Below are 6,441 nucleotides of genomic sequence, written 5' to 3' on the forward strand. Positions count from 1 at the left end.
TGAGCAGGGGTTTGGAATTCTAACCTCAGCACTGTAGGAGAAAAACATACTTACACCAGTTAAAAAAAAAAAAGGTATTTGCTCCAGGAATTGAAACTTTGAGACATCACACCTGTACAACCTCTTACCATCCAGTTCCCCAGTTCTATTCAGTCCTCTGAAAACTTTCAGCATACACATTGTACATAATGGATCCATACTCTATTTACTCTTACTGTGGGGTCATCCTTTTTACTAATCTACTTAGACTTGTGTTTGAGTTTGATTGCTTCACCAGATTTTGTAAATCCTTGCTCCTCAGAAGCAGTGGGTTTGTGGCAATGACTGCAGGACATCTCTCACCCAGGTCATCTCACTTTTTAGGGAGCAAGAGCAACAGTATTGGGGCTTGAACTCAAGGTCTCATGTTCTCATTTGGCTCTTATGCTCAAAGCTAGCTCCATTTCTGGAGTTTAGCTTGGATTTAAGAGTATTGGATTTTCCTGTCCCGGCTGGCTTCATGATCCTCAGATCTCAGCCTCCTAAGTGGTTAGTATCACAGGCATAAGGCACCAGTTCCCAACAACATTACTTTTTTCATCATTTTTAATTATTATTATAAAGATAATTTACAGAGAGGTTGCCACTGTATAAGTCAAGTGATGAGTACATTTCTTTTTGAACAGTGTCACCCCTTCCCTCACTCTCTCCCAGTTTTTCCTTCCCATCCCCACTCCTAAGTTGTATAGTTCATTTTCAACATCGTGTCTTGTGAGTACCACTGTTGCATTTGTTCACCCTTTGTCTCACTATTTCTGTATTACATTCTTAGAGAATGTAATAGTGGCTGGGCACTGATGGCTCACACCTATAATCCTAGCTACTCAGAAGACCATGATCTGAGGGTAGTGGTTTGAAGCCAGCCCACCAGGAAAGTCCATGAGATTCTTATCTCCAATAATTACTCTTCAGAAAAAGTTGTAATTGGTGCTGTGGCTTAAGTGGTAGAGTGCTGGCCTTAAGCAAAAGAAGCTCAGGAACAGCATCCAAGCCCTGAGTTCAAGTCCCAGGACCAGCACATTTAAAAAAAAAAAAGAATATAAGGGTCTCCAAGGCTGTTTGTAAAGATGCCAGACTTTGTGCACAGATTGAGTATCTTATCCTGGACTCCTTATTTCTACCTATTGCCTTGCTAGTTGCCTGGGCCATTCAAAGTCAATGCATCCAAAGTAAAATTTGGTCTTAGCGATTGTTCTCACAATACTTGAGCTGTATTTCTTTTTATCTCTCATCATTCCATAAATATTTCCTTAGTACCTTTCTCTTCCTATGTATTATTTGAGGCATTAGAAAGGAAAAGGAATAATAATGCAAGGAAGCCATTGCTCCTGTGGACAGCATGAATGGGGTACACAACAAGGGAGTGGTGTTTCTCCTGTAATGGCCTCAGAGTTGTGCTGTATGGTGGTCCTTCTGGAAGATTTTTTTTTTTTTTATTAATTGAACATAAAATTTTTTACAAGGTGTTGTGCAAAGAGGGTGCAGTTACATAGTAGGGCAGTGTGTACATTTCTTGTGATATCTTACGACCTGTTTTTCTATCCCTTGTCTAGGTCAGGTAGACATATATGCAATATACAATGTATCAAGAACATATATAGTATTCACAGACTTGGTCTCTACTGTCTCTCCGTCTCCCTTTGTTAACAGTCATATATCAGGGAGATCATGCCCCTTTGTTTTCTGTGTTCTAGGCTTGTCTCAACATTATTTGTTCGAGTTCTGACCATTTCCCTGTGAATAACAATATTTCACCATTCCTAATCGCTATGTAGTATTCCATTGTGTATAGGTACCATATTTTTTGGATCCATTCGTCTGTGGAGGGGCATCTGGGTTGTTTCCATATTTGGCTATTGTGAATTGTGCCGCGATAAACATGGAAGTACAAATGTCTTTTTGATATGGAAGATCTTATCTTCTAGAGGGGAACATGCAAAATAAGTATGGATATAATAAACAGAAAAATCCCCTTTCAGATCATGGTAAGTGCTGTGCAGAAAACAAAAGAATATAAAGAAAATAAAGTGATAAACGGGGGAGTTGAGGGCATTGGTTCACACTGGATGGGACAGGGCAGGGAAAGGATTGTGTCTTTCAGTTAATAATATGAACAGAGACCCAAATCCAAGACTGACCCAATCATGGAAAGATTGCGCCAGAGTATCTCAAACACTAAATCAGCAGTGCAATACCGGAAGCTGAGATAAAGCATGCATTGCAGAGACACCAGTCAGAAAGCCTTGGCTGGAGATAAGAGTCCAGGGAGGCTGGTAGGAGATGAAGCCAGAAATCTGGGATCCCATCCAAATCCAGCTGGCAGCCTGGGCCTGGAAAGTGGCTTTGGAGAAGCTACTGTGGGTTTTGGTCTGGGATTGCAGGACAGTAGTCTTACGGGCATTGGCCTTCACACATACATGGCCAACAGAGAATTTGAGTTCCTGCTTTCCTCACCTGAGTGGACAGCAATCTTTAAGTATTTTCCATACTGTTCTCTTTTGTCTCACCCGCAATGTTCTGGATCTTCCTCACTTAAACTCTCCCATGATGTCCTATGGTCTCCCAGCTGGGGCCCCTTAACTCATGCCTATAATCCCAGCTAGTCAGGAGACTGAGAGCTGAAGATCCCTGGTCCAAGCCAGCCCATGTGGTGAGGTCACTATGTCTCCTTGTGCCCTCAGATCTTCTCAGCTGCCAACCTGGTTCCCATGGAACCCAAGTATTAACTCAAAACAAGCTAACCAAGCAAGTCCTTTGCCAAGATGGCTTTTCTAGGACATCACTTAAGGCTGAGGTTGTTCTTAACTGAGTTCACAGGATGCCTAGATAGGTAAACTTTTCTTTTTGAGACACTGAGGTTTGAACTCTGTCTCTTCCAGTGCCCTCAGACTAGGACATAAATACCCAAACTAGAAATGCTGACAGTTTCCACTGACCACTGGTTAAGGCTCACCTCTGAGCATCACCCCCACCTTCTCATCACCCTCTCTTCCTGACCATGCCTCCTACTTCTAAACTCTCAGAAGTCCTTGCCTGGACCAAACATTCTCTGCCTGGTCCTACTTATATACTCTTCCCTGAATGTTATTCTCCAGTTGACACATGTCAGATCATCTTGAAGACCCATTTCAAATGTCACTTCCTCTGAGAACCCTTTCTTGATTTCATTGAACAGAATTCTGCATTAATGCCAGTGCAGTCTCATGTCAAGCTAGAATACAAATCCTTGGCACAGGAATGAAGCTTCATTCTTGATAGCCCATGAGAGCAGAGGTCTTAGCTTTTACCTGCACAATGCAAGGTCCGTCCAAAAAGAGCTCCAATACACACTGAACAGGGAAAGACATCCTGTAGCCGACACTGTCCTCTGCAGAGAGGAGCAAGCCATCTCCTCTTGGTGGCAGCTTTGGGTGCCCACCCTTGAGTAGAGCATCCCAAAGTCCAAGCTGCTCAGCTGCCTGTTTGGAATACAGGCAAGGAGGGGATGTTGTCCTTCTCTGCTGGCATCTCCGGAACCCGTCAAGTGAACAACCACACAGAAGGACTAGATAATTTGCAAGTAGTCAACACATCACTTGTCAAATCAAGCTAATGACAAGGTTAGTTTAACAGCACCCATCTGGGTGGACAGACACAAAAGTCCTACAGGCTCACATAGCTGATGGCTGCCAGGAACAGACCCAAGAAGGACTCCACGAGGATAAGTGCAAGTTGCTAAACCAAGCAGATGATGGAACTCACGGGATCATCCTACATACATCTGCAAATTTCCTCCTCTTCCCTTTTTTATAGCACTTATGAAATAGTATCTAGAACTCAGGAAAAGTTTATTGGGACCTGGTGGATAGTGCTAATAATAATAGTTGATTGATATTTGCTCAGGGAGTATCTGGGTGAGATGAGAACATTATAAATGTGGTACCGAGATGTGATAGGTTTGACCTATTAGGGGAGGGGAGAGATGATACAGAGTCTTAGTATCTGAAAAGGATGTGGAGAAGATGGAGCCCAATCTCCTTTGTTTAGAGATGGAGAAATTGAAGCCTACATTGAAAAGAAGAATGGCTTGTGGTCACTCAACTTAACAGAAAGATAAAGACAAGAACTTACACAAGTAACTCCAACCTAAGGTGGACTAAGCTGAAGGACACCAAGCAGGTTTAGGGGACAAAAACCAGCAGGTAGACATTTGTTCCATTCAGAGGCAGGAAAAGGGAGGAGGAAGTGTGCATATGAGCAGGACCTTGAAAGACAGGATTCTGAAAAATCTGAGGAGATGATTCTCCAAAGAGGGGCAGGTGAATCAGAGCTCAGGAGAGCAGGGTGTGGCTGGATCTGGTAGGGAGAGGAGTCCCAGGATTGCCTTCTGTCCACACAGAATGCAAGAGACACACACACCTCAGTTTCCCATCCTGTCCAAACAGACCTTCATCCGAGTCCTCATTGTCTCTCACTCAGATGTATAATTTCTATTTTTTACCTTCAGCTCCATCTTCAGCTTCCAGACCATGTGATCTTTCTAAAGTACAATTAGATCACATCATTAACCCAATTTAAGTTCCCAATGGCTTCCCACTGTGCATAGCACAACATCCTAATTCTCTTTCATTTCCTCCCATCCCTGGGTAAAAAGATTTCTCTGGGCCTTCATTCATTTTATTCAAGCATCTCTTCACTCAGTAACCTTCTGGAGCTTGGGACCTATTTTATCAGATAGACTAAGCTCATTATAGCTTTCAGAGCTATATGCCCACCTTTTCCTTTGCATGGCTGACTCCTTCAAATTTCTGCTCAAAGATGACCCGTTCAGTCATGCCATTCCTCTCCAAGGAGCACTACCTGACCTCCCAGGCCCTCTGCACACCATTGCTCTCTGCTTTCTGTGTGAAGCTTGTCAGCATGTGGTGCAGCTTCATTAACTGGTCAAGACTATTCAGTGAGTGGTGACAGGAAAATTGATTACCTACATGGGAAAAATGTAAATCCTTAATACACCATATACCCAAATTCCCAGGTAGACCAACCACCTAAATACAAAAGGTAAGTCCAGTTTGGGGGGAAAATGTCTTCATGAGCACTGGCTAGGGACTTTTTTTATACAAGGCTGATGATGAAGACAATGATGATGAAGATGATGATAGAGCAAAAGATTAAAACATGTAATGAGGGCTGGGGATATAGCCTAGTGGCAAGAGTGCCTGCCTCGGATACACGAGGCCCTAGGTTCGATTCCCCAGCACCACATATACAGAAAACGGCCAGAAGCGGCGCTGTGGCTCAAGCGGCAGAGTGCTAGCCTTGAGCGGGAAGAAGCCAGGGACAGTGCTCAGGCCCTGAGTCCAACGCCCAGGACTGGCAAAAAAAAAAAAAAAAAAAAAAAAAGTCAATGAGAAGCCAAGCACTGGTAGCTCATGCTTAAAATCCTAGATACTCAAGAGGCTGAGGTCTGAGCATCACAGTTTGAAGCCATCCCAGGCAGGAAAGTCTATGAGACTCTTACTTCCAATAAATCACTCAGAAAAAGTCAGAAATAGTGTTGTGGCTCAAGTGGTAGAACACTAGTCTTGAGCAAAAGAAGCTCAGGAACAATGCCAAGCCCCAGGACCAGCAAAAATAAAAATAAAAATCCATGAGACTCTGATCTTCAATTGACTAGCAAAAATCGAGAAGTAGAGATGTGGCTCAAGTGGTAGAGTACCAACTTTGGGTGAAAAAGCTAAGCAAGAGTGAAAGGCCCTGAGTTCAAGTCCTGGTAGTGGCACAAAAGACAGACAGAGAGAAACAGAGAAAAGAGAAAAACAGAGAGAGAGAGAGAAAAAGAGAAAGAGAGAGAGAACAGGATCAGTGAAGAGTTGAACCCTATGCATAGACTTGAATGCACAACAGAATACAGGAGAAAGCATGCCAGCTATCTTGTTGTAAAGAGGACCACAGCATATGTTGTTCAGAAATATGTGCTTATGTGATAAGACCAGCATTTATACTGCAATTATATGGAAGAGAAGGAAGTAGTAGAATACAGAGAGAACATGATGAGCATGCCTGCTCAAGTTGACACTTGCTGATCTGGGTGATGCCATTAGAAGGTCACTATGCACTCTCTGTACTTGAAACGTGCCACCTTTTATTTGTAAGGATGTGTTTGCACATGTGTCCCACTCCTATAGAACCAGGAGACAAGAGAATGAGACCACAGAGAGACATAGAGAAAAATGCAACTGCATTGGCAGTGTCTCGTTTTCAAAATTTGAATCATGAGTACATAGGCTTTTGGTGTTTCCCCCCCCTCCTTTTATTTTTTTATGACAACCACCTTCACAGATATCACTTGCATCTTGTGTGAAATACCTAAGTTGTCACTTAATAAATGGAAGGAAAGCCAAAGATGGTAGCGCTTGTTGG

This window comes from Perognathus longimembris, chromosome 10 (assembly GCF_023159225.1).
Source record: "Perognathus longimembris pacificus isolate PPM17 chromosome 10, ASM2315922v1, whole genome shotgun sequence".
Classification (NCBI taxonomy): domain Eukaryota; kingdom Metazoa; phylum Chordata; class Mammalia; order Rodentia; family Heteromyidae; genus Perognathus; species Perognathus longimembris.